The sequence below is a fragment of the Aotus nancymaae genome, unplaced genomic scaffold (assembly GCF_030222135.1).
Source record: "Aotus nancymaae isolate 86718 unplaced genomic scaffold, 86718_ANA_hifiasm-v0.15.2.pri h1tg000059l, whole genome shotgun sequence".
NCBI classification, from domain to species: Eukaryota; Metazoa; Chordata; class Mammalia; order Primates; family Aotidae; genus Aotus; species Aotus nancymaae.
In genome coordinates this window covers 47,839,806-47,864,739 of record NW_026988473.1, presented here as the reverse complement: position 1 = coordinate 47,864,739, position 24,934 = coordinate 47,839,806, and the positions used below count along the sequence as shown (strand labels likewise).

The 24,934-nt window shown below is 47.9% G+C and overlaps 1 protein-coding gene and 1 non-coding gene across 13 annotated transcripts in view; one reads left to right on the top strand and one right to left on the bottom strand.

Moving 5' to 3' along the window:
* MICAL2 (microtubule associated monooxygenase, calponin and LIM domain containing 2) overlaps window positions 1-24,934 on the top strand; it is a 250,253-nt gene that overhangs the window by 2,576 nt on the left and 222,743 nt on the right. The window lies entirely within an intron of this gene.
* On the bottom strand, window positions 14,815-14,933 carry LOC135270349 (5S ribosomal RNA). The gene has a single exon (XR_010338504.1). It is a non-coding gene; the product is annotated as a 5S ribosomal RNA (ribosomal RNA).

The window sequence follows — 24,934 nt, the reverse complement described above, 5'->3', positions numbered from 1 at the left end:
ACCCCATCTCTGCTAAAAATACAAAATTAGCCAGGCGTGGTGGTATATGCCTGTAATCCCAGCTACTCGGGAGGCTGAGGCAGGAGAATCGCTTGAACTCAGGAGGCGGAGGTTGCAGTGAGCTGAGATCACGCTATTGCACTCCAGCCTGGGCAACAAGAGTGAAATTCCATCTCAAAAAAAAAAAAAAAAAGAGAGAGATAAAGAGATAACTGGGTTGAACATTGCTAATCCTAGATGCTCTCTGAAGGCTAACAGTCTCTGTTCTTTAAAGAGTCAGAGAAGGGAATACTGTTCATATGCTGAGACGTTTCATTCTTTACATCATTCTATTGTCTCATTTGGCCTCTGAAGTAGTAAGTAGGGTTAATTGCATTTTACAGATGAGGAAGCTGAGACACAAAAAGGTTACAGCTTGGCCGGGTGTGGTGGCTCATGCCTGTAAAACCAGCACTTTGGAGGCCGAGGTTGGAGGATCGCTTGAAGCCAGGAGTTCAAGACCACCTTGGACAACACAGCAAGACTGCTGTCCTAGTAACAAAAAATAAAACAAGAAAGAAAGAAAGGTTACAACTTGCCTGCCTCACACAGCATGTATGAGTGAGGTCTGTGTGTGGAGAATTAAACGCTATGGGAAGCAGGAAAACTTGTGGCTATCTCTGAACTCTGGAGGCTTGGCAGGCACAGCTCCTCTGCTGTGCAGTCATCTCCCTTAGCCGTGGTTTCACCTTTCGAGGTTTGGGTTACAGTCAGCCTTGGTCTGAAAATATTATAGTATTTTTAGAGAAACAGAGACCACATAACATTCACATCACTTTTATTATAGTACATTGTTATAATTGTTTTATTTTTTATCACTAGTGTTGTAATCTCTTCTTCATCATCGGTCCTATAGATACAGGAAAAAACATAGCATATATAGGACTTGGTACTATCCAAGGTTTCGGACATCTACTGGGGGTCTTGGGATGTATCTTTCAGGGATGAGGGGAGCTACAGTACTTACTCTTTCTCACCCTATATTGTAATTATTTATGAACATGTCTTCTCACCTCAGTATGAAATGGCATTTAAAACACTCATAAACTTGGCAGATTTATTTTCTGGTTTCAAGGTCCTCCGTGCTCTTTGCTCTGTACTTCCTTAGCCTTTATACTCGCTATGTCCATTAGGGTATCTACCAGGATGTACTGCAGTCCTCTATTCGAAAATATTACGAACATTTTCACATATGCAAAAACCTAATAGCGTAGTTAGCCCCATATACTCATTACCCAGCTTCCACAGTCATTCAGGTTATGCCAGGCTGGCTTCCTCTCTCTCTTTTTCCCCCTTTCCCTCTGAAAGGAATATTCCTGAAATATTTTAAAGCAAATGTCTAATGCCATGTCATTTTGCCTCTATACAATCCAGTATATAACTCTTTTTAAAAAGACGTTCTCTTGCAAAACCACACTCCCATTACTGCACATAACAGAATTAACAGTAATTCTCTGACATCATGTGTCCACATGCAGATATCCTTGATTGTGTCAGAAATGACCTTTAGAGTTGGTTTGTTTGAACGAGGATCCAGTCTGTATGCCCCATTAGGCCGTTAGTCCTCTTATGCCTGGCTTAGTTTGGAGGAGCGCCCTGTCTTTAACTAGCCATTACCCTCTGTGTTAATTGCCTATCTCTCCCACTGCATGGGGAGCCCCTTCACACGAGCCCACCTCTTTGCTGTACTGGATCCTCAGCACTGAGCGCTGTGCTTGGGACACGCAGAGGCTCTGTGAGCATCTGTCCAGTTGTGTCGTTGCCACTCAGGAAATGTGCTTTGAATTAATGAGCCTGGTCATGGATTTGTGTGACTTCCAGTGCATATGCTTAGATAAGAGGTTTTAAAAAAATGTCTTGCTCACGTGTGGACATTTCCTCAGCAAGCGTCAGTCTGTAAACATCCTGAAATAATAGAAGAACTGTTTGCTGCTTACCCTCACTGTGCTAGTTGATGGTGGGGAGCCCAGACAGCTGCATATGTGCCTTGATCAGCAACTGGCCTCCCCAGGTCACATGTGGGGCTGATGGAGACTGAGGTCACTTCTGTCCAAGCTTGGAATTCTGCCACAGGAATGATCATGTTATGACCCAGAAACTTGGTGCTGGGCCTGGTGGAGACCACTCACCTTTTCTTCTTCCTTCTCTTTCTGGACAGTGCTGCTTCCCCCATGCCTTCCAGAGCCTTCTCTAACCTGCCTTACTCTTGGGCAAGTTGTGGTGCCTTCTTCAAATCACTGTTCATCCACAACTGGGCAGGTGTTGATGGAAATGAGTGTTTATAACCTTCAAGTGTCTGGCCTGAATTTGCTCTTAGAGCACCACCGCTGACACCTTTGTGGGTGACCTAATGAAGGAGGCCAGAGGCTCAAGAGGGCAGGAGAAGATGTACCAGCTTCTCTTGGTAATGGGCTTCACACCTGGTTCTCTCACCAGATGTCCTCAGGAGTGCTGGACACCTTGATAGGCGTCTTTTACCCATACAGCAAAGGCCCTTCCCTGCAAACAGCCCTCAACGTGAAGACATGGTTTGTTTGGGGCTTTTTTTTTCCCTTTTAAACACAGGCAGGCTTTTCATTTTTATTTTTTATTTTTAGTAGAGATGAAGTCTTGCTACGTGGCCCAGGCTGGTATCAAACTCCTGAGATCAAGTGATTTGCCTGCCTTGACCTTTCAAAATACTGGGATCACAGGTATGAACCACCATGCCAGGCCCAGCCTTTTGCACTAGGAGAAAATCTAACAAAAATTTAAGTCTTCTGACTCCTAGAGTTGATTTTTTTTCCTTTATCTTTTGCTTTTCAGTACTTTTTTCAAAAATTTTGTAGGACAAATATTTTATTTTTTTAATAGAAAATCAAAATATTTATTTTCTTAAAAAAGAAGAGTCTTTTCAACCAATTTGATGTAGACAGAATTATACATGTATTTGGTACAGTTTTACATGCAGATAAAGCCACCGCACTATTGGGATTTTGCTATTTGCTTGGATCATTATTTTCACAATGAACATATCCAGACTTTCTAAAAGTTAGAAAATAAAGAAAGCTGGGGCTTGGCGACAGGGCGCTGTGAAACCCATGTAGCCCCACCCTCTTTCCCTTTCTGCTTCCTCCCTTGCTATCCCCCAAACGAAGTCTTTCTAATGTTTGGCTCTTGGTTTTGATTTTTTCTTTTTTATTCAGGAAGGTTGAGCCTGCAGGGGAGGACAGAATGACACAGAGTGCTAAGACAAGGCAGAGCGAAGTTCCGGGCTCCAGTGGCCGGTCTTGTCCTCCCGGGAAAGTGCCTGATGGCCAAACACCCTGCTCCCTCACTTTGGGGTGCCTGGACCCCTCCCTCTCCAGTTTCTGTTTTTCTCCCTACACCCTCCCCAAAGGTAGACAGCATAGCTGGCCTGGGCTGATAAGGCTTCTTCCTAAAGCATCTGTCACGTGGCCTCAGAAATTCAGAGCCAGTGGGAGTGACAGGTGACTTTGGCCCTCTGTTCACGAACAAACTTTCACTGTGGGATTGGGCCAACCACGGGGTCTGATTTGGAGATGCTTCCCTTCTCTGTCAGCTGCTCATGTCTCACATGAAGAGCCTTTTGTGATGACCATGTATGGAATAGTGTCTGAAGTGCCACTGCACTGTACCTGTCTTTGCATCTAAACATCACTACCATCATCATGGGACAAACTGCCCATCTCAGTGGTGTCTGGCACGGAGCTGTGTGTGTGTGTGTGTGTGTGTGTGTGTGTGTGGATAGTGCTGGTGATTTTAGGATTGAAATTTTTAATTTGTTCTTATTTGGGCTAATGTTTCTCTACACTGAGGATCAGGGTAATTTCCCTGCCTTCCTTTTTCTCTCAAATCTCTGCCTCCCAGTGGCTGTCCTGAACCTTGCGGCACCTGCATTCTTTCCAAGGCTTGGTTAGATTTCTTTGATGAATTACAGAGGTAAGGGCAGGCGCAAGAACTGTGCTTCCTGCTGGTTTAGAGCTCAGGTTTTTCTCCCTCGCTGGGCAAGACAGTATGTCTAATGCAGACATTTTTTCTGCTGGCAGCAGGAGGAGGGCAGCAAGGCGTTGGACAGTGGTCCCTGGTCACTGAGCCACTGCAACAGCAGGTTTATGGGACATCTGCAGACCCAAGGTCCTAACACACCCAGCCCAGAAGCCCAGCACATGCCAGAGACATGAGTAGGAGTCTAAGAACACCCTGTCCTAGCCTTGCTGCAGTGGTACCAACAGGTTGAAGTGCAGAAACTACTTCTTTGCTCCCGTGACTCTGAATGGCTGGCCCTGGCCGCTTATCTGAATACTGACTTATCTGGTGAAGCTTTGTGGGATCTCAGTGTATAGTGTGTTGGAGCCGGGAGAATGAGGTGTAGGGGGAAATGAAGAAGCAGCTCTCACTAACAAGAGCTGCTCTCTGGAACAGCGTGGGCCCATGGTCTACCGGGGGCTTGGTTGCTGAGCCCTCGCTGTACAACTGTTCATCCAAAAGGAGCAGAATGGGGGTTGGTGCTGTGTGTAGAGTTTGTGGCTACTGTCAAGTCAGTTCCATGTTTCAGGACAGCCAGGCTTTGCACAATATGATGCAAAGGTAATAAGATCAGGATCGCCCTGCTTGTAGGAAGGAGGTGTCTGATGGCGAAATGAAAGAAAAACAGAATAGAGGAACACAATACACAGGGGGATTTCCAGACCTCCTTCCAGACCCTCAGGGAGAGGATTCAGTCAGTCTTTTTCATCAGGGAATGTCCCGTGAGGCTCATGCAGTTGGAGCCTTGGGGCCCATGAGGCTCATGTTGGGAGAACTTCCCGGCCACCTGCCTGGAGTTGCTGCATGTTACTGTTGTGAAGGAGGAGGAGGAAAGAGGAGGAAGGAGGAGGAGGAGGGAGAAGGAGGAGGGAGAGAGGGAGGGGAAGGGGAGGAGGAGGAGGAGGAGGAGGAGGAGGAGGAGGAGGAAGCACTGTGTGAAATTTCAGCCTTCTTCTGGATACCAGGTTTGCCCCAACCAGAGGACCTAGAAGGTCTTGCTTGGTCTTGCTTGGGTGTATCTGTTATCTTGTATCTTGGATTTTTTCAAAGGTGACTTACCCACATATACATACATATATGTGTGGTCCTCATCCCACACATACATAGATGCATAGAACTTACCTTCACACACACATACAGATGCATGGTAAGATATTCACTCAGTACAAAGGAAACTGAACGAACAGTACATCTCCCTTCTTTCCCTGTCCTCCAGCCCTCGGTTTTTACCCCTTTGGCAGCTGTTGTCCCCAGCCCCCTGTGGATCCTTCCAGACATAGTGTAGCCATGTCCTGGTGCCTGTTCCCCTTCTGCTCTTCCTGGGGTCTGCTGAGAAGTGACCAGGATGTGGAGAGACAGGGCCCACAGGGCTGCAGAGACTTGGCCATGGTCACATTTGGCCAAGGCCTAACTACTGCCCCTCCTACCCTACTTTGCCAGCTCTTTCCTTTAGGAGTCCCCTTGTGTTCAAGTTGGGGGTTCAAAGAGTCTGGACTCCGAGAATAAACCTCAGGGGCCATGTTGTGAATGCAGGTGATACAGGCAAAAACAAAAAGCACTAAGACCGGGATTCCAATCCTAGCCGTGTGGCCTCCGACAGGTTCATGAATCCTAGTATTTTAGTCTACATAAAGGAGGTAATTATACCTATTTCAAGAGCTTGATCTGGAGATAAATTAAAATATTTGTGAAGTACCCTACATGGCTACACACTCCAAAATGTCAGCGCTTTTGTTGTTGTTGTTGTTATTTGTTTGTTTTTCCACATTTAACGAGTGACCCATTGCCAGAATGAATGACACTGGTTTGGAATTCTCTGGTTGGCTTTCTGGAAATCCTCTAGGTGGGTTCCTGAGCTTTGCTCTCCCTGCAGAGGGCAGCCACTTCTCCATTTTCTACCAAGTTAAGCTGGCCCCACTACCTCCTCCTCCCTGTGGGGAGCCAACCTCCATCCTCTCCAGCCACTGGACATTGCCTCCTCCTCTGCCCTTGACCCCTGGCCCCTCCTCTCCATTTCCCTGGGCTCTGGGTTCCCCCTTCCTCCCCTTGAGAACAGGATGCTGCCTGCCGCCTGGAGAGCGCTATGGGCTGTTTATGGCTGTTCTCTGGGGTGTTTATGTTGTATCTCTTCAGAAGCTCCTAGCAGATGTCTGTTTATTGCTGAAACTTCATCTACAGCATGAGAGGAGAGAGGCTATTTTTAAAGGTCTTTAATTGGCATGGCTGCACAATACAGCTTAGATTGTCTCCAAGTTTAATTTTCATCGCTCTTATGCTTTATTCATTATGAAACCCTTCAAATCCAGCCTGAGAGACATTATATGTCCTGATTTTAGAGCAGCACTTAAATTTAGCAGACAGTTGTAATCTCTTAAAAAGGTAGGCCAAGGAGGTGAAGGCAACCGGCTGTCTTTTGTCTAGGCCGAGCCAGATGGCATGAATGGGAGCAGTGTTTCTGTGCCCATGGAATGCAACACCCTCCCCCCACTTCTGCCCCTTCCTTCCACCTGCAGTGGTTGAGGCCCGCCCTCACATACCACCTGCGGACTGGCTCTAGCTGTCCCTTTCCCTTTGGACTCAGGTGGGGGCTTGAGATGACGAGAGAGTAGAACTGGGGTAGTTTCAAATGACACTGACCTCCCAGGAGGGAGGAGGCAGCAGAGGCCATGAGTCATAGAACCTTGGGATATCAGGTTGGATGGGCCTTATGGGATCGTCTAGTTCTCATCCTGGCCACCTTGTTTTACCTATGGAGAAACTGACACTGATGCTTCTTGATGCTGAGTAGAGGATAGAGAGGTGTTTCTTGCTCAGGGTCACCCAGCCAGGTCAGAGTCAGGTCTCTTTTCCAGCCACCATTTCCCACCAGGCTGTGGTCCTTGATCAGTCTAAGGCAGCTGTATTTCAAGTTAGCTGCCATTACTGAAGGACGGAGCCTCGTCCTCCCTTTCTAACGCCTCCCACATTCTTTGAATTTATGCTGTGTACGCTTGTAGCACTGGCTGGACTCAGTCCCCAAGTCTTTCCTTATCATAAACACCTTCCCCAGAGTCTTGGGACTTAGAATTCCCATCTTTGTTCCCAGCCCTTGTCTGCAGAGGTCCTTTGTTAAAAACACAGAATTTGACTGGGAAGGACCATATGTTGACAGAGAGGAGTTTATCTCTGATTAGCTGTCAGCCAAGGGCTGAACCTTGAGAGGATGGGGTGTACCATGAGTCAGCTGGGAACAGAAGGAGGAGGGAATCTTGAGAGATGGTAAATAGGGTGCTGGGGGCATCAACAGCCATAGGCCCAGGCTCGGATCTCACAGTGTGCAGCTATTGGGCTGGAGTCCCTCTGATGACTGATGGAAGCTGCCTGCTCTTCTAACTCATGGAGGGAGGTGCATTAGACAAGCTCGCCTGTGCCCACACACCAAGACAGAGTATGGAACGTTCACAGAGTCCCACAGTGCGGGAGCCAGGGGAGGCTTCCTGGAGGAGGTGAAGTTTGTAGGTTGAGAAGGGTATTAGAAGATAGGTAGGATTTCCATAGGCAGAGATGGACAGAGGTAATGGCACCAAGAGATATACGAAAGTGAGGGCACAGTCAGGGTACCATGTGGTAGAAACGTGGGGGCTGCCTAGGGAAGCTGAGGCTGGAATCAGGCTGCTCTGAGGTGTGGAGGACCCTGAGTTCTGGGGGTGGAGTGGGTGTGGTGTGGACTGAACCCAGCAGAATGTGGGAAGCTGTCAGAGAGGGATGCTCAGAGCTGTCGTTCAGGGCGCTGCCCTCTGTTCTTGGGTGGTGCACACTGCCAGACAGCTGCCATTCCCTTGGACTGAGGCGGCTTGTGGCGAACAGGGTGGGGGGCAGTAAGGCTGGGCCCCTAAAAAGACTTTGTCTGTATCCTGGCTTTTGACCCACAGCCTTCTTTATGAAGGAAGTCTGCATGAAAGCGTTGTCTTCGGTGTATCAGGAGGGCAGCCTGTTTTGGAACTCCCGGTTAGGGTCTTAGGATATGGGAAAACCGTCACGTTCTGCAGCTTGTGCCCCCAAGTGTGGCTGTTTGAGCTTTGGTGGCTCCTGACTGTGTAGCAGACAGCATCTGCGCCACTTTCACCACGTTGTTGCAGGCTAAACCCTTCACACGGATCCTTCTCCTGCCTCAAGGTCAATTTGAAGGGAATAAATAGAGCGTGGAGGTGCTGAGCTCCTCTGGGGGCTACTCCCAGAGCAGAAGCAGGAGTTCCCTGTCTGCATGGGAGGGAGGCAGCAAAGCTGGGGTGGTGCAGGAACCCAGGTGACCACCTTCTCCAAAGAAAGCACCTTTGGAAGAATTGGCTCTGTAGGCGTCAGCAGCTCTCAGAGCATTTGTACCATCGTCTGGAATGACGCTGCTTCTCTCCCCTGTGCAGCCTCCCAATCCTGTGAAGAGCCCCTTCAAGTGTGTCCTGCCCGGGTTTTCTGTGTGCACACTGAGTTTCCTTCTTCAGTTGCGGAGGGAGCTCTGGCAGGCTAGAGAACTTGGATTTGGACTGGATGGCCCGGGTGGGTGGAGCGGTAGGGGGTTGGTTGCCTCCCAGCCCTCTGGCCATCTTGGCCACAGGGAGATGGATAAAGGCTGAGTTCAGCTTCCGCCTGCTCCCATGTTAACTGGCAGGTGGGAGGCACCACAACCTGGTACATTTTCAGCTTTGCCATTTAAGCAGGGCTGGCACCTGTTCTCTACCATCTGTCTCAGGGACACCTTTGCTTTATGTGATGGAATAAATTGTTCCTGCAACCAGCAAATGGAAGGAGTTTAGTGCTGTTGATGGGAGCTATCGATGGGGTTTGGGGTGGGGCCCTGCAATTGGCTTGCTTTCTTTTTTGTCCTAGGATCAGTGCTACCCATATGAGGCCAAGCTGATTTGTTCACTGATGGACAAATGGATCGCTCAGTGCATTCATTCTGTCAGCCAAGATTTTTGGAGTACTCTCAATTTGAAGCATGCTGTCACAGATAGACCATGGGTTTTCAGTCACTGTAAACATTGGACAAGCCACACACATACTATGTCTGAACCTCGGGTTTGTCCTCTGGACAAAACAGGAGTGATGCTACTTACCTCATGGGGTGATTGAGAGGATTAAATGGGGCAATGGGCATAGCACCTACCTGTCATGGTGCCTGGCACATAGTGGCATGCAGGTGGCCTCTTCCCCTCTGGCCCATTCCTGAACTGGTCCACAGGAGTCTTGGAGCATAGATGCAGGCAGGGTTCCTTGTTGCCACAGGCCACCCATTCCGTACTGGCACCTAAGTGCCTTTTACCTTTAATAACTTTTTCTTTTTCTTTTTTCTAAAGACGGAGTCTCACTCTGTTACCCAAGCTGGAGTGCAGTAATGTGATCTCAGCTCACTGTAACCTCCACCTCCCAGGTTCAACTGATTCTCCTTCCTCAGCCTCCCAAGTAGCTGGGATTACAGGCACGTGCCACCATGCCTGGCTAATTTTTGTATTTTTAGTAGAGACGGGGTTTCTCCATGTTGGCCAGGCTGATCTCAAACTCCTGACTTCAAGTGATCTGCCTGCCTCAGCTTCCCAAACTGCTGGGATTACGGGTATTAGCCATTGCACCTGGCCTACCTTTAATGACTTTTTATTTAAAGGGAATTGCTCAGTCAAAGCACCTGTGTGTGTAGTGAAGCAAGATGAGATACCTTTCTCTTCCTGGTGAGAAAGTCTTCTTATAAAACCTTGGAACTGCAGGGCTGGGAGAGCCTTATCATCAACGCTACTGGGTGCTTGATCTCTCCATGGTGGTGGTCTAGCCTGAGTTTGTGGGGTGCAGGTGATCCATCCCGTCTTTGAACTCCTCCTCCTGATGGCTTCCTATAGCTTCTGGTATTTAGTTGCAGTTCTTCCTCCTGGGCGCCATGGAGAGTAGGTCTAATCTGTCTACCGCCTAACAGCTCTTCAGAAATTGTTCTGTTTTTAAAAAAATCAAATGTCCAACACTATCAATTGAAAGATGTAGCATTATTTCATGTACCCTTGAGAAAGAAAAAGAGCTGCCAATTAAACTGTGGCAAAATGCTTTGCCATCGCTTAAAATTTTTATTCTATATTTAGTGATTTTTTTTAGATTTTAGACATATATTTTTTATTTTATATTACTCTTGCATATATACAAAAGTAAACTGGTTAAGGCATTTCTAAAATTTCACTTTCAGAATCTAATTCTTTGGAATCACTTTTTGACTCAGATTTATCAATGTCCACGTTTTTCTGACTCATTAATATCTTCTAGTCAAGTAGGGCTATATTTCTTCATCTTTCTTGTCTCTGGGATTTTTTTTCAGCTGCTGACACCCATTATGTCAGTTTTGGTGTTTTCTTGATTTTGCCAGAAGGTATCAATGAAAGTTTTTTGTCAACAACCAGGACTCACATTCCTTCCTTGAATGGTCCTTAAAAGCATTGACTCCTGAAATGTTTTAGATCATGGTTGTTCAGATATGCCACCAGGAATGAGTCAAATTTCCATATGTGAGGCGGTGACAGCTATGCCACAGCTGCATCCCGGGAGAGATTGTTAGATGTCGGGGGATTTTAAGACACACTCTGCTTTCAGACATTTTCTAGTGGGAAAAATGCATTTCTAAGCAGTGAAATACATTATTTAAAGACCGCCCTCTGTTTCTCTCCTTAGTCTTCTTCTGGATTAACAACCTACAATGTGGGTTCAGGATTTTTACCTTCTCTGTGGTTTTCATCTGAACATGCTCTGGTTTGTTCAGATCTTTCTCTATAGTGAAGGCAGTGTCCAGACCATCTATTGTATTTATGGTATGAGCACAGCAGAGGAAAGGAACTATCACCTCCTAGTTCAGTACATTCTGCTTCTCTTAATGCAGCCCAAGATTCTATCAGCTTTGCTGGCAGCAGCATCACATCGCTGACTTACTGCTGACCAGGTCTTTTTAACACGTGTTGTTGCTAAGCTGCTTCTCCCCTGTCCTAAACTTGTGTGGCTTTAGAATTTAAAGGCAGAGCCTTCTATTTTGCTTCTGCGTGATTCAGAATGATCATTCCTGTTGAACTTCAACTTGTTAAATTCAGTGCAGCCCTGTTCCGTTGATCAAGATGCTGTTTAAGTATGCCTTCCACAGCGTCACGCAGGTCATGATAAATGCTTATTGGGGGGAACCCTCTGTCACACTGCTGGAGACCTCCCCTCAGTGGACTTCCGATCTTTGACTGGCTTACTTTGGAAAGAGTGACTGAAGCCATTCCTAGCCTACTCTCTGCCCTTTTGCTTCTCTGACTTAAGACACCTTCCTGAAGCTACATGTGCCATGCCCATTGCAATTCTCCCTCTACTATCAAGGGCTTCATCAAAAAAGGACATGAACAGCCTTAATGTTCTGTGTTCTCAGCTCCCTGAGGGCTCCAAGACTGCTTTCAGCTGTTCCTGGGCTGTTCCTCAGAGGCCACACCACGCAGCTTAGCATCTCATCTGTGAATGTTGTCAGTGCTCTGGGAGGTCACTTTCCCTGGCCAGGGAACTTGAAGTCACTGCACATGTCTAAATATCCTTTTTAAAAAACAAAGCACAAAAACTAAACTCCTATCCTCTCTACTCTTTATTCCAGTGTTGGTTCCTTGCTCCCCTGCCCTGGTCTCAGTTGTCTGGCTGGAGTTAGTTGCATTCAGAGTCCAGGTCATTAACTTCCTCCACCTCGCGTCTAGAGCTCATCTGGTCTCCCAGCCGCTTGAAGTCTGTGTTCTTTGAGTCTCTGGCACCAACTTCCCCTGCTTGGTCTTTCGCTAATTTCACAGGAAATGATTGTTTTTCCTCCGCAGTTCCTGTGTCCTCCTGGTTACTAACCCCTTCCACCATTGTCGTGGAAATTAGGGAACTAGGTTAGTCCCTGTTTCTATGGACACATCCTCTCTCTTCTAGATGATAAAACTCTCTGCAAGTCCAGGTTTAGCCTTTAGCCACTGAGGCTTCCCGCGCTCTCAAGGTGTCTGATCCCAGCCCTGCCCACCAGAGCTCATCTCTGGCTCACCTGGGATCTGGATCAGCAGCGGCCCAGTGGGATCTGTTTCCACGGCAACTCTATGCCTCACTTCTTCCCTCCCCACCCATGTGTTCTCCAGAATATTTCTCTTCACTCCATGGGCTTTTCACATAGCTGTACATCTTTTTTTCGTATTAGAGATACTCTGTCTCTCTGCCCTGTCTCAAGTCTATTCCTTTAAAAGATAAAAACCGAGTGCAGAGAAGTGTGTTTAGTCTGCTGCCGGTTAAGGTAAAGAAAAAGACACATATTTATATTTGTGTGTATATGCATAAACACGGGCAGGAAACAGACACGGGCCGCTACTAATAGTGACCTGTTTGAGAGTGGGGACATGGTAGGTAGATGCAGACAGGAGTAGGAGGGGAACTTTTTCTGAATACTTTTGCATTTTTTTGACTTTGGAATCCAGTACAAGGATTTCCTATTCAGTTTTTTTTTTTCTTTAAATAACAGGTAATCTGGGATGCCTGATTGGCTAATGTGACCTGGTGAGGCCATGCAAAGTGAGTGACTCACCTGCTTGAATCAGGGCTCTGCAGCCTCCTACCCACCTGGGCTTCAGCCCTTCAGGTGTAAAGCTGGCTGTTCCCAGCCCACTTACCTTGCAGAGGGGACACAGGGAGGCCCTCCTCTGGAGCCTGGCACAGGCCAGCACATGGAAAGGTCTGTAGTAAACAGGGCCTTCTCCCTTAAAAGTCATTTGCGATTTTAGGACCATTACTGTTTATAAATTGTTATCTCAGTTTACTGAGAGCTGGTGCTCAAAGGGTACACCTGGGCCTTGTGTTGGTTTTCTGCTGTCAATCAGCTAAAACGTACACCATGGCTTTTTCCTCTTGTGAATTCTAGTATTTAAAGAGATTGGCAGCTCCGAATCTCTGAGTTTGCCTGGAAAAAGTATGCACTTTCCTTTTCCAGACCTGAGATGCTTTACAAATCATCTCGTCTGCCCAGTGCAGTGGAGTGCGATGGGAATAGGTCTAACATCATTTAAGAACATAGGCTCATGGTGAGGTTTGCAGGTAACCAAGATCACAGCTGGCTCTGAAGAAAAAATGCAGCATGCTGGGCGTGGCCAGTCCAGGTACCTATAATTGAGGAAGTGACCTGGTTGGGGAGGTGACTTATTTACCCTGAGTAATTGAGAAGCATTTATTGAACATCTCCTCTGTGCCATAGCTCTGTGCCATGGGATGACAAGATGGATAAGGCACAGCTTCTCCTCCCAAAGTATTTATAGTGGGCTTGGGAAAGCAAGGCTTATGTGTCTAAAGATTAAAAAAAAAGTAACAGGAGATTTTTGTAACAGTTCAGCTCAATCACAGAAGAAAAACCACAAGGTACTTGGTGACTAATGTCTGTCTGCCTGGAGGAGGCACCAGTGGGTGTGGGGAGCATTTTCTGTGGGCTGGAGAGGGCCTGGAAAGCTTCCTGGAGGAGGGAGTGGAGGTGGCAGCAGCAGCAGCATTTGATCTGGACCCTGATGGGTAGTTGCAGTGTAGATGGATGAGCTGGGAGTAAGAAGAGAGCATCTCTAGTGGGTGTTGAGGTCAGGAGAGATGGGGAATTGCCTGGTTTGAAGGTGGGCAGAGGAAGATGAGGCTGGGCAGGTGAGTGCAGGACAGACGCAAAGAGCCTTCAATGAGAGAGATTGAGTTGGAGTGTGCTGAACTTCAGAACAGGGATGGGAGGAGGAAGGCCTAGGATCTCACAGAGAACTCTTGTAAATCTCAGGAAGATGGACAAGACAGGGTCTAGCTCCCAGACGTTTCAATTTAGGCATGTGTAGCCTCCAGGAGGCCGGAGGCATGCCAGCCCTTCTTTCACCATTTTCTTCTTAGGCATTTTACATGTCTGCCCATTCACTCATTCGGCAGGTATTTATGAGCTCTTACTCTGTGGCAGGCACTGTTCTAGGTGCTGGGTTACAGCAGGGAAAAAACAAAACAGGGAAACATCTCTTGCCACATTCCCAGAAGAAAAGAGGGACAATAAACAAGTGAGTTACATGCGTGGGAGGCCAGGCGATGAGACGTAGGGCAGAGAAATCAAAGCAGGGAAGGAGACGGGGTGTGCTGCAGGGGGAGGGGAGCAGCTGGGGGAGGGCTGTAATTTTAAATAGAGTGGTTAGGGAAGGTTTCACTGACTCACCCTGTCACTGAGACTTTGTCTGGGACCATTGGGAAGGAGGCAAGGCCAGATCCTACTGGGATCTTGAGCCCACAGTCGATCCTCTTCAACCTGTTGGGGGTCTTTGGCTAGGCAGTAGGGAGCCTTTGAGTGCTCTTAAGCAGAGGAATGACATGTATCTCCCTTGTGGCTTTGTAGGGGATGGGATATAGGAGGCTGAGACAGAGGAGCAGAGATTCAGGAGGAGATGACCACTGTAGACTAAAAAAGTCCACTCATTTGACACTTCCCTGCCTGTGCCACAAGCTCCCTGTCTGTAAAATGGAGATAAATGGTACTTACCTTATAGACACATTTTCAAGAGGATGAAATGGGTTACTGAATGCAGGATACTTAGAAGAGCACCTGACGTATGGTAAGTGCCTAAAAATACTGTCTTGCTTGACTCTCTGTCCCTCTGTCTGAATATATGTGTGTGTGTCAAATTAATGTGCTGGAGACATCCTTTCTTTTTATTTTTTTATTATTTATTTATTTTTTTAACTTTTTCTTTTTAAAGCCTACAGCACCCAGTATTCCCAGGTGGTCTCCCATCCAAGTACTAACCAGGCCCGACCCTGCTTAGCTTCCGAGATCAGACAAGATCGGGCGCGTTCAGGGCGGTATGGCCGTAGATAACATCCTTTCTTGTTCTAAAACTGAGTCAAATGAAGAAAATCATGATGCTTTCCACGATTAAATGAGATAATCCACATAGTGGATCTAGGTTATGGCAGATGAATACTAGGTGAATACTAGTTAAAAGTACTACTATTACCACCAGATCTTACCTTGAAGAAAATGATTTTGCAATGGAAATCCTTTGTAAAGTCTTCCGATTCAACCGTTGTTTATCAAGACCATGGCATGCCAGGTGCTGCGCTAGGCATATGATCCCATTTCATCTTTGCAGTAACTGCTCAAGCTAATCAGCGTTGACCCCATTTTACAGATGAGGACACAGACGCCCAGAGAGACTAAGACTTGCCAAGGTCACACAGCCAGTAAATGGCAGAGCTGGGCTTAATCCACGAGTGGTCCATTGTGTAAATGTAAATATTGACATATAAGTTCTCATATCAGTCTCCTTTGGTATTAGGTACCCACAGACAGGTACAGGGAGAGCAGAGGCATGGTCAACTTCCAGGACAGATCAGGGCAGTGCGAATGTAGTGGGGAAAGCATGGGTGGGAGACACTGCGGGTGAGGCAGTACCTTTCTTCAATGACTCAGCCCTGCAGGCCTTATCAGAGCCTTTCAGCCACCCTCTCAGAGTTTATCTGAAACCCATTTTGGTTTCCAAAAAGAAAAGCCTGGCAGGTTCAAATCCTGGCTCCATCACTTACCAGTCATGTAAGTCCAAGATAGGAGTCCATGTCTGTGTGTCTCAGTTTTGTCATCTGCAAACTTGCTTCATAGGGTTGTTATGACAATTAATATCAGAGAAGATATGTCAACACTTAGAACAGTGCCTGGCCCATAGCAAGCCCTCTGAAAGAGTTGTTATTATGTTACTAATATTATATTATTTTTATATTGTAAGTGCCTTCTTAATCTCTGAGGTCAGAATGTCCCATCCTCTCTGCAGGATGATTCTGTAAGACATTCTGTTTTGCCTTATTATACAGATGTGGGTGTAGGTGTCGTCTTGACAATGAATAGAATTCAATCAGCATCTTTCTAAAATCCCCGAGGACTTGTGCTTTGTCCTAGAAGCTGTCAATAGAGATTTGCCAAAAGCAGTGATTTCTGGTTTTCTTTTACCCTTCAAGCCACATATTCTGACCTGAAGAGCCCACCTCCCAGGATTTGGAAAATGTCTTGATATTTCCAAGGGTGCTTTACAGTTTGCCAGACACATTCCCATTCATATTTCATTTGGTCTTCACAGTTACCCAGTGTGGTTCCTGGGTACTGTCTCCATTGAACAGGTCAGGAGATGGAGACTCTGCAGAGTTGAATCATTTGCTCCAAGACTTGCAGGTGGAAGGTAATGAAACACACACCCCCCTTCCCATCCCAAAAAGCCTTGTTCTGGAGTTTCAGATTGACAGTTCCCCTAAAGCCATTCATCATTTCCCCCATAGCCCTTTTCCTAAAGAGGGTTGGAAGGAGGTCATGTGACCAACCAACCTTTATACACCACTCCCTTCCCTCCCCTCCCCTCCCCTCTCCTCCCCTCCCCTCCCCTCCCCTCTTCTCCCCTCCCCTCTTCTCCTCCTTCTTTTTGGTGGTCCTCAATTATATGGAACTTTTTTCATTAGTTTTTCTTTTCTTTTAATTAATTAATTTGAGACAGGATCTCACTCTGTCACCCAGGCTGGAGTGCAGTGGTGCTGTCACTGCTCACTGCAGCCTCAACCTCTTAGGCTCAGATGATCCTCCCACCTCTGCCTCTGGAGTAGCTGGGACTTCAGGCACATGCCACCACACCTGGCTGATTTTTTCTTTTCTTTTAAGACAGGGTCTCCCTGTGTTGCCCAGGCTGGTCTCCAACTCTTGGACTCTAAGTTATCCTTCTATCTTGACCTCAAAAAGTGCTGGGATTACAGGCATGAGCCACTGTGCCCAGCCTATACAATTCTACTTTCATCCTCTGCTCCCAGGTCTTGTTACTCCCAAACTAAGCACATGGTGATGGTTTTGAGCTGAGCTGATGGTTGGAGTTGCTCACATTATCCCCACTTCATTTTCCCTTCTTTGTGGATCTGAGGTCTGGGCTGGGACTCAGCATTTGGAGCTTGGTGGGGAGTGGGAGACAATGGGGAGAGCATTGTAGCTTTAAGCATTTACAGTGCCTGAGCATGAAATTGTCCTGAGTGTAAATGTGCCCTGAGGGACCCTGAAACTGAAGGTGAAGGAGGCAAGAGGAGGAGCAGGTGCTTAGGTGTAGAGCCCAGAATCATTGCCTGGGGCCTGGCCAGGGGCCTGGCCAAGGGCCTACAGGGGGCCAAATCAGAGGCCACAGGGCAGAGGGGTGGGATGGGGAGTATTTACTCCCTGGGAGGCAAACAGGCAAATGATTTTTCTAGCTAAGGTGGGACTGAACCCAGGGCTCAAAGTCAGCCCTTAATCCAGACTTGTCAAACTCCTTGGAGTTACTCCTTAAGTAGAAGAATTTCCTGTTTAGTTCAGTTCAACTAACGTTTATTGAGGAAGTACCTATAGTGTCCCAGCAGGTGTGAGGAATACGAAGTCTAGCAAGATACGACCCCGCCACAAGGAGCTCAGGTTCTACAACCTTGGCTTTACCTGCGCCTCCTCCTCCCTCCTGGCAACTTTGAATGATTGGGTGGAGGCGCTGAGGGTGGTGCCTCTTAAGTGCACGTGGCAGCACATTAGCTTCTTGGCATCCCAGCACTTGGGCTAGAATTGGGGCCTGGCAGGTCTGCAGAGCAGCACAGACTGGGAACTGGCAAACACACCTGCTTATGGAGCCGGACTCTGATCCTGCTGTGGGAAGAGAGAGGTTTCTGAGCTTTGGCACCTGGAACTGATTGTCAGTTCCCTCTGTGTTGGTCGTGCGCCTGGAGGAGCAGAGGCAGGAGGGCCTGTGGGCTGCAGGTGAGAAAGATCCCAGTGAATTGCCCCAAGGTAATGGCTCAGGCTGCCCACCCCTCAGTCAGGCCAGCTTCCCCTTCTCATCCTCCAAGCTGGCTGGTCTCCTCTCCTCTGTACCTGGGCCATCCCTGGCCCCAGCTCTTTGCTTTAATTCTTTGCCACTTTCCTTCTTCTCTGCCTTTTCAACACCCTCATCCTCCAAGTCTGGATTCAGCCCTGCCATCTTCAGAAAGGCTTCCTAAACCCTCTCAGACCCCTCCTTTCTCCATACGCTTGCCGGGCAGAGAACCAACAGCCCCCAGTTCAGCATTTACCTGTTTCCTGGGAGTTCTTTCTCACCCTCTCTGCTTCCTGAAGGGAAGGCAGGGAACATGCTTTGTGTACCCACCATGTTCCAGGCAGTTACGTGGACGCTAGGTAGGTCCTTGCTCTGTTTCTTATGAGCTGTGTGACTTTGGGTAAGTGTTTTCATTTCTCTAAGTCTCATTTTCTCATTCGAGATTGAGGATGTGATGCCGGCCTCAGAGGGAAGTGGTAAGAATTGGATGGAATAATCCATGCAAAGTACTTTGCACACAGGTCCAGGCTCATAGTAAATGGCTAACATATGGCAGCTCTTGTTATGATAGGTATTATCACATTGAATCCTCAATCTAGCTTTATAAGGTAGACATCCCACAAAGAGGAGCAAATGAGACTTGGGGCTAAAATGACTTGTCTGAGGTCTCACGACAGACAGGCAGCAAGGCTGGGATCCAAGCCTAGGGGTGGGCTGTCCTGAGACAGCACCCATCCTTCTACCACCACTGCTTCCTGAGTCCTGGCCCCTGTTCCCCATGCTTTTTAGTGTTCCTCGCTGTCCCAGCCAGGGCACTCAGCAAATGCTGATTGACTAATCTTTCCTGGCTGGTTTAAGGGAAACCAGGTTTGCGGGGGCAGTGCAGGAAATGGGACCCCTTGAACATTCCATCCTCTTTCAGATTTCTCCGTGGTCCAAGTTGCCCATGGAGCTCTGCCAGTGTACTGCATGCCACTCCAACACCAGGCAGTGCTATGCTGTGCAGCACCGTGTCTCACTTGCGAGTGAAACCGAATCATGCCCTCAGGGGAAATGAGCTGGTTCCTTTTTATGTTTTAAATAGCAGAGAATAAAGTTATGTAAAGAAAAAGAAAAGTAAGGGAAATACCTGCCTGGATAATCCCCCGTGACTGGGGCAACACTGTCTGAAGCTGGCTGCTGGAAAACAAAGAGAATGGCCATTAGCTGCCAGGTGGGCCCTGGGCAGTGTGGCATTATGAAGCCTGTGTCCTGTGAGGGTCAGCCAGCAAGGTGTTCCACTTAGGGCGGCTTATTGACCTTCCCTATGGCCACAGATACAGCTAAGGCCCCGCCAAGGGCTGTTCTTGACGTGATTGTGGTCAGGAAGATCTTCATACCATTCCAGATCATAGTTTGCAGTTTAATTCTCCAGCAAACGCTAGAAGCTCCCACCTGCATCTTGGCTGTGTCTTCTTTTGTACCAACTGATGCTTGCATCTTTACTCCTCACTCAGTTTATGCCCGTGCAGACCTGGCGTTGGGTTCCCTGGGGCCTGTGGAAGGAGGCACTCGCCTTTGCTCGTTTGTATGTCCGCCTCGTGGCTCACACTGCAGGAGAGGTGGGTGGTCGTCAGCATGTTTCGGTTCTTAGGTTTTGCTACCAGGCCATGGATTTCTTTTTTCTGTTTTTTATATTTTATATTATTTATTTTATTTTTGAGAAAGAGTCTCGCTCTGTCACCCAGGCTGGAGTGCAGTGGCTCATTGCAGCCTCTGCCTCCTGGATTCAAGCAATTCTCATGCCTCAGCCTCTCAAGTAGCTGGGATTACATGCATGCGCCACCACACTCGGCTAATCTTTATGTTTTTAGTAGAGATGGGGTTTCATCATGTTGGCCAGGCTGGTCTCGAACTTCTGACCTCAAGCAATCCACCCACCTCAGCCTCCCAAAGTGCTGGGATTACAGGCGTGAGCCATCGCACCCGGCCATTTTTTCCATTTCTTTAAAATCCTTTAAAAATACCTCTGAAGGTGCAGCTTCTTTTCCTGAAGGGAATTAAAACAATGCTATTAGTGGGCATGGCTACGGGAATAGATCACCTTTGGGTGCTGGTCCACAAAGTAGTGAGTAAGTGAGACAAGGAAAGATAATATTGTTTAGCACAGCGCTATGTGTCAGGCACTATAGTCATTCATCCCTGTGAAGTCAGAATCTCTTGGGACAGGTGGCTGAGAAAAAAAGCAAAAGTAAAACAAGAAGCATGCAAGGGAGATGATGTTTCATAGCCTGTTGGCTGGTTATTAGGCATAGGCAAATCTTGCCCTCAAGAGCAGGAAATGCACTGATACGTGCCATCCAGTGAAATCACACTAGAGCTCTTCGAGATGGAAATAACTAAGGTCCCGAAAAGGAAACTTGCCCAAGGATGCACCTGGGCTGTCAAGATCCTGCCTCTCCTGTCGGTGTCTCAGGGCTGCTTTTTCCTCTAAGTGATTATGAATAAAGGAGCAGCAGGACATTGCCATCACCTCTGAGGGATCTGAGCACAGGATTGAGTGACAGTAGACATGGGCTGTGTGAGGAAGAGACCTTAGGCTCTAGTGAAATCAGAGTGTCCTGAGGAGGTGGCACACATTGGATGGAACAGGCATGAGGCACTAGTGGCATGACCTTGGCGAGTTAGTGATTGACCTCTCTGAGCCTCAGTTTCTTCCTGGAAAATGGGTTGGATGATCATCCAGCGCCCAGTGTTTCACTGAGGGTTAGACAAGATCATACGACTCAAAGAGTGTGACCCTCAGTAGGTGACACATTTAAGTACTCAAACAAGGCAAGTTTTCTTCCCTTATCCCAGCTCCCAGCTTTCTCTCTTACTTCCTCCTTTAAAAAGAGTTGTTTTAAATAGCTATGGGATTTTTTTTCTGCACCACTTCAAAGTCAATGAAAATCAGCTTTAGCTTCCTTCTTATTTCCCTCTCTTAATACGCATGGCCCCGGGGCTGGGTCTGAGGCTCTGTTCTCAACCAGGGAGCACAGGGCTGGGCTGCTGCTCTTGGTTTCAGTACCTTCTTCTCCCAGGAAGGGCCCTGGTCCAGAGGCTTGCAGTGGCCTCCCCTCACTTCAGTGTGTAGATACCTTGCTGCACCTATTTGCCCTCCCTTTGCTTGGGTCTCACTGGATATGCAGCTAGCTTTTCTTCCTGGGTGGGATGTGGTGATGAAGAAGCAGCCACTTGTTGAGGGCTGTTATTAGTTGGGAGTCTTTTGATTTCAGGGCACAGAAACCAAACTTGAATGAGCTTAAGCAAAAATAGGATGCATAGCTCATGCCTCTTATACCAACACTTTGGGAGGCTGAGGCTGGAGGAGCGCTCAAGACCAGCAGTTCGAGACCAGCATGGTCAACACAGCAAGGCCCTATCTCTACAAAAAAAATTAAATTAAAAAGGATACACTGGAAGATTTCAGGAGAGGCTCACAGATTTGACAGAGGTGCAGAAGAATCAAGCCCCAGGAAGACAGCATGTGACCTCCAGCATCCCCAGACCAGAGTCCCCTGTTCAGTGGTCCATGGTTGCAGGCAGCTCCCAGCTGACCCCACACAGCCCTGCCACCAACCCGGGAGGACCAGGCCTTCCCCAGGATCTTTCAGATTGGGATTTGGCTTGGCCTGGAGCATGTGCACACCCCTTGTACCATTGCCAAGGAGAAAAAATACTCCCATGGGCCTACCTTGAGTCCTATACCCTCCGTTTTGGCTGGAGAGTGGGAGATGGGGTGGAGTCTGTTATCAGGAGAGAGAGAGAGAATACTAGTAATATTAATAATTAAGTGTAATACTCACTTTTATTGAACTTACTTTGTGCAAGACACATCCTAAGCCCTTTACCTGTGTAACTCATTTAATCTTCACAGTCAACCCATTTTACATACCAGGAAACTGAGGTACAGAGAAGTTAAGCAATTTGCCCAAGTCACATAGCTAGTTAGGAGGAGAGCTGGGATTGAATCCAAGCAGAGGGCTCCAGAAGTGCCCTTAACCACCCACTCTGATGCAGACAATAACATACGTCACCTCCACGCGCCTGCTCTGCACGTGATGGGCTAAGTCCTTTATAGCATTATCTTATTTAATCTTTAGAGAAGCCTTATGAAGTGGGTATTAACATCATCCACATTTTTGAATAAGAGATTGAGGCTCGAAGAGATGATGTGATTTGCTTACAGCCACCCAACTAATTTAAAGTGACAGAGCTGGGATAGGACCCTTGTGTAGGGCCCAAGTTCTTCACAGCCTCACTGGGCAACCTTTGCATTTAGACCCTTCTCTTGCTCTGTCAGAAGCTCACCTGGTCTGGCTCAGCACCCGAGTCTTTGTCCACTGTCTGGGGAGGGACTGGGATGTGGAAACCCCCGCCTACTGCATGCTGCTGAAGCGTCAGCTGTGTGGTTTGAGCTGGTCTAATATATCTCATACTGACCTACACCAGATGGTTCTTGAACATGTCTTTACTGCATTGGAACTCTAAGTTTGTTCATTTCTTCATTCAACAAATATTTACTGAGTACCTGGGGGTTCTAGGCCCTGTCCAAGTGCCTGGGGTCCCTCAGGGAAGAGCTTAGACTTGGAAAACATCCAAGAGGAAGGTCCCCCAAGTTCCTGTCCCTTGGGCCTGTCATGTCCCACTCCATCTCACAGGAAACCTTACCTGTATCACCCAAATCAGGTCCACAAGGGACCAGAGACCTCATGCTTCTTTGCTTGGCGCTGGCCTGATGGGAAGTCCAAGGAGAGACAGTGTTTCTTCATTCTGGTTGATTACGAAGAAAAACATTGTGTCGGGGAACGAGCATGGGCATGGACTCAGGCCAGCCCCATCGGGAGTCCCAGTGCTGCTGGGGTCTCTGCTAATCGAGACTTTGGGTGAGGCACTTCGCTGTGCCATGCCTCAGTTTCCCCCTCTGCAATGATACTGTACTACCTGTCTTACAGGGTTGCTGGGAGGATTAGCTGAGGTAGCAGTGTTAACTACCAAAGCCAATACCTCTGCACGGGTTAATCCCTCCTCTTCCTGTAACAACTAAGTAGTTTTGTCTCTAAAATAGTCAGGGTACCTGGAGGGGGGCAGCTGAATGGGGTCTGTGGTGAGGAAATCACCAATTGCATCAAGCTCCTCATTTTACAGAAATGAGAACAGAGGCCTTGGCCCTCAAAGGCAGGAAGGTATTGGGCTGTAGGACCTGCTAATTTGTTGGTGTTACAGGGAGCTTAAAGTGTATTTAGTTGTTGGTCAGACAGAGGCTACAAGTTGGTCCTTTGAGTGAGCATCTGACTGGTGGTCAGCCCTTGCAGCCTGGTCCAGTCATGCCTACTTCCAGCCCACCATGAAGACAACCCAAGCAGAACCTTAAAGAGCCCTATGTGGCTGGGTGTGGTGGCTCACGCCTGTAATCCAGGCACTTTGGGAGGCCAAGGTGGGTGGATCACCTGAGTTCAGGAGTTCGAGATCAGCCAACATGGGAAAACCCATCTTTAAAAAAAAAAATGTATATATGTGTGTGTGTGTGTGTGTGTGTGTGTGTGTGTGTGTGTGTAAATAAAATATATGAGCCCTGTGTCCCTGCTGCTGGTCTCTGCAGTGCCCTAGGGCAGGTAGGGACTTCTGTTCCTGAAATCTAGAGAGCATGATGGGGTTCCTGGCTTCTGAAACTCTGGTTGGACCAGAATGATGGAATTCTGCACCAGGATGTCCAGCTCCCCACCCATGGCTCCCAGAAGCTCCCCTTGAGAAGCAGGGGGCAGACAAGTCTAGGCCTCCAGCTGCTCTGACTTCTGGCTGGAGGCAGCCGCACAGAGCCTGCAGCTCAGGCTGATAGAATGTGGCCCAGGCAGGCCAGCCTGTTTGTCAGCTGGCACAGGCCCCGAGGGGTGTGGGCTTGATAATGATGATGACAGGCGGGCAGGGCTGCTGCTTCTGCCCAGGTAGCCGCCCGTGGAACTTGCCAGGCTCGCCTGGTGTGTGTGCCCACTAGGGCTTCGCTCAGAGTTGACGTCCAGAACACCTTCCCCTCGGCTTGGTGGGAAAGGCCATGAGCACTGGGGCAGCCAGTCCCGGGCCCCAGTCCTGCTTGCTGTGGAGCTTTGGCAAGTGCCGTCTGTCCTGTAAGCCTCTGTTTGCTGTCTGTGAGGAGCCACTGAGAGAAAGCACGCGTAGTCTCTGCCCTCGATGGTTCCAGGTGTGAGCAGTACACAGCACTTTGTAGGCCCTCTCCCATTAACAGGCTGGGAATTCTCAACAGTGAGTCCTACCTCCCAGCACACTAAAGATGTGTGTTCTTTGTGTGCTAGAGAGAGAGAGAGAGAGAGTGTGTGTGTGTGTGTGTGTACATGTGGGCCCACCACTAAAGTGTGTGTATACCTCCCTGGAGTATGAATAATGCCTCTTAGAGAGGTCCACTTTCACACCTGTGCTAGTTTTTGTCCCATTGAGCTACCTCTTAAATATTTTGATTTGTTTTTCAATGTGAAGTAAATCATTAGAAATATTTTGTAACTCTAGGTTTCGTTTTCCAGACAGGTACGGAGGCATTTTCTGCAGAAGCAATAGGATGTCACCAAATAATGTGGGTGGTCACTGGAAGCCAAGAGAATAATTAGTTTAGGAAACTCAGCCGTGATCAGCGGGTGCACTTTCGTAACTCCTTGGTTTACTCAGTGTTGGAAGATAGGACCAGTTTCACACTGGGGACTTGTTATCAAGTTTTACACCTGCTTGATTACTTTCATTGTCTCTCAAGCTTAGAAATCCTGACACTTTCTGTTTTTACTAAAGCAGCAAATAAAGCATTGTTTTCCAGATACCTCCTACTCCTCAGCAAAGTCTTTGTGTAGAGATCTGGTAAGCCCTGAGGGTGCCCTGACCGCAGCCAACAATAGAATTTGTTTAGCCCTGTTGCTGTTCCTTTCTTCACGGGCAAAACGTGTTGGAGCTCAGAGAGAGATTCTCTGTCCATTTCCTCTTGCTGGGTGAAGTGT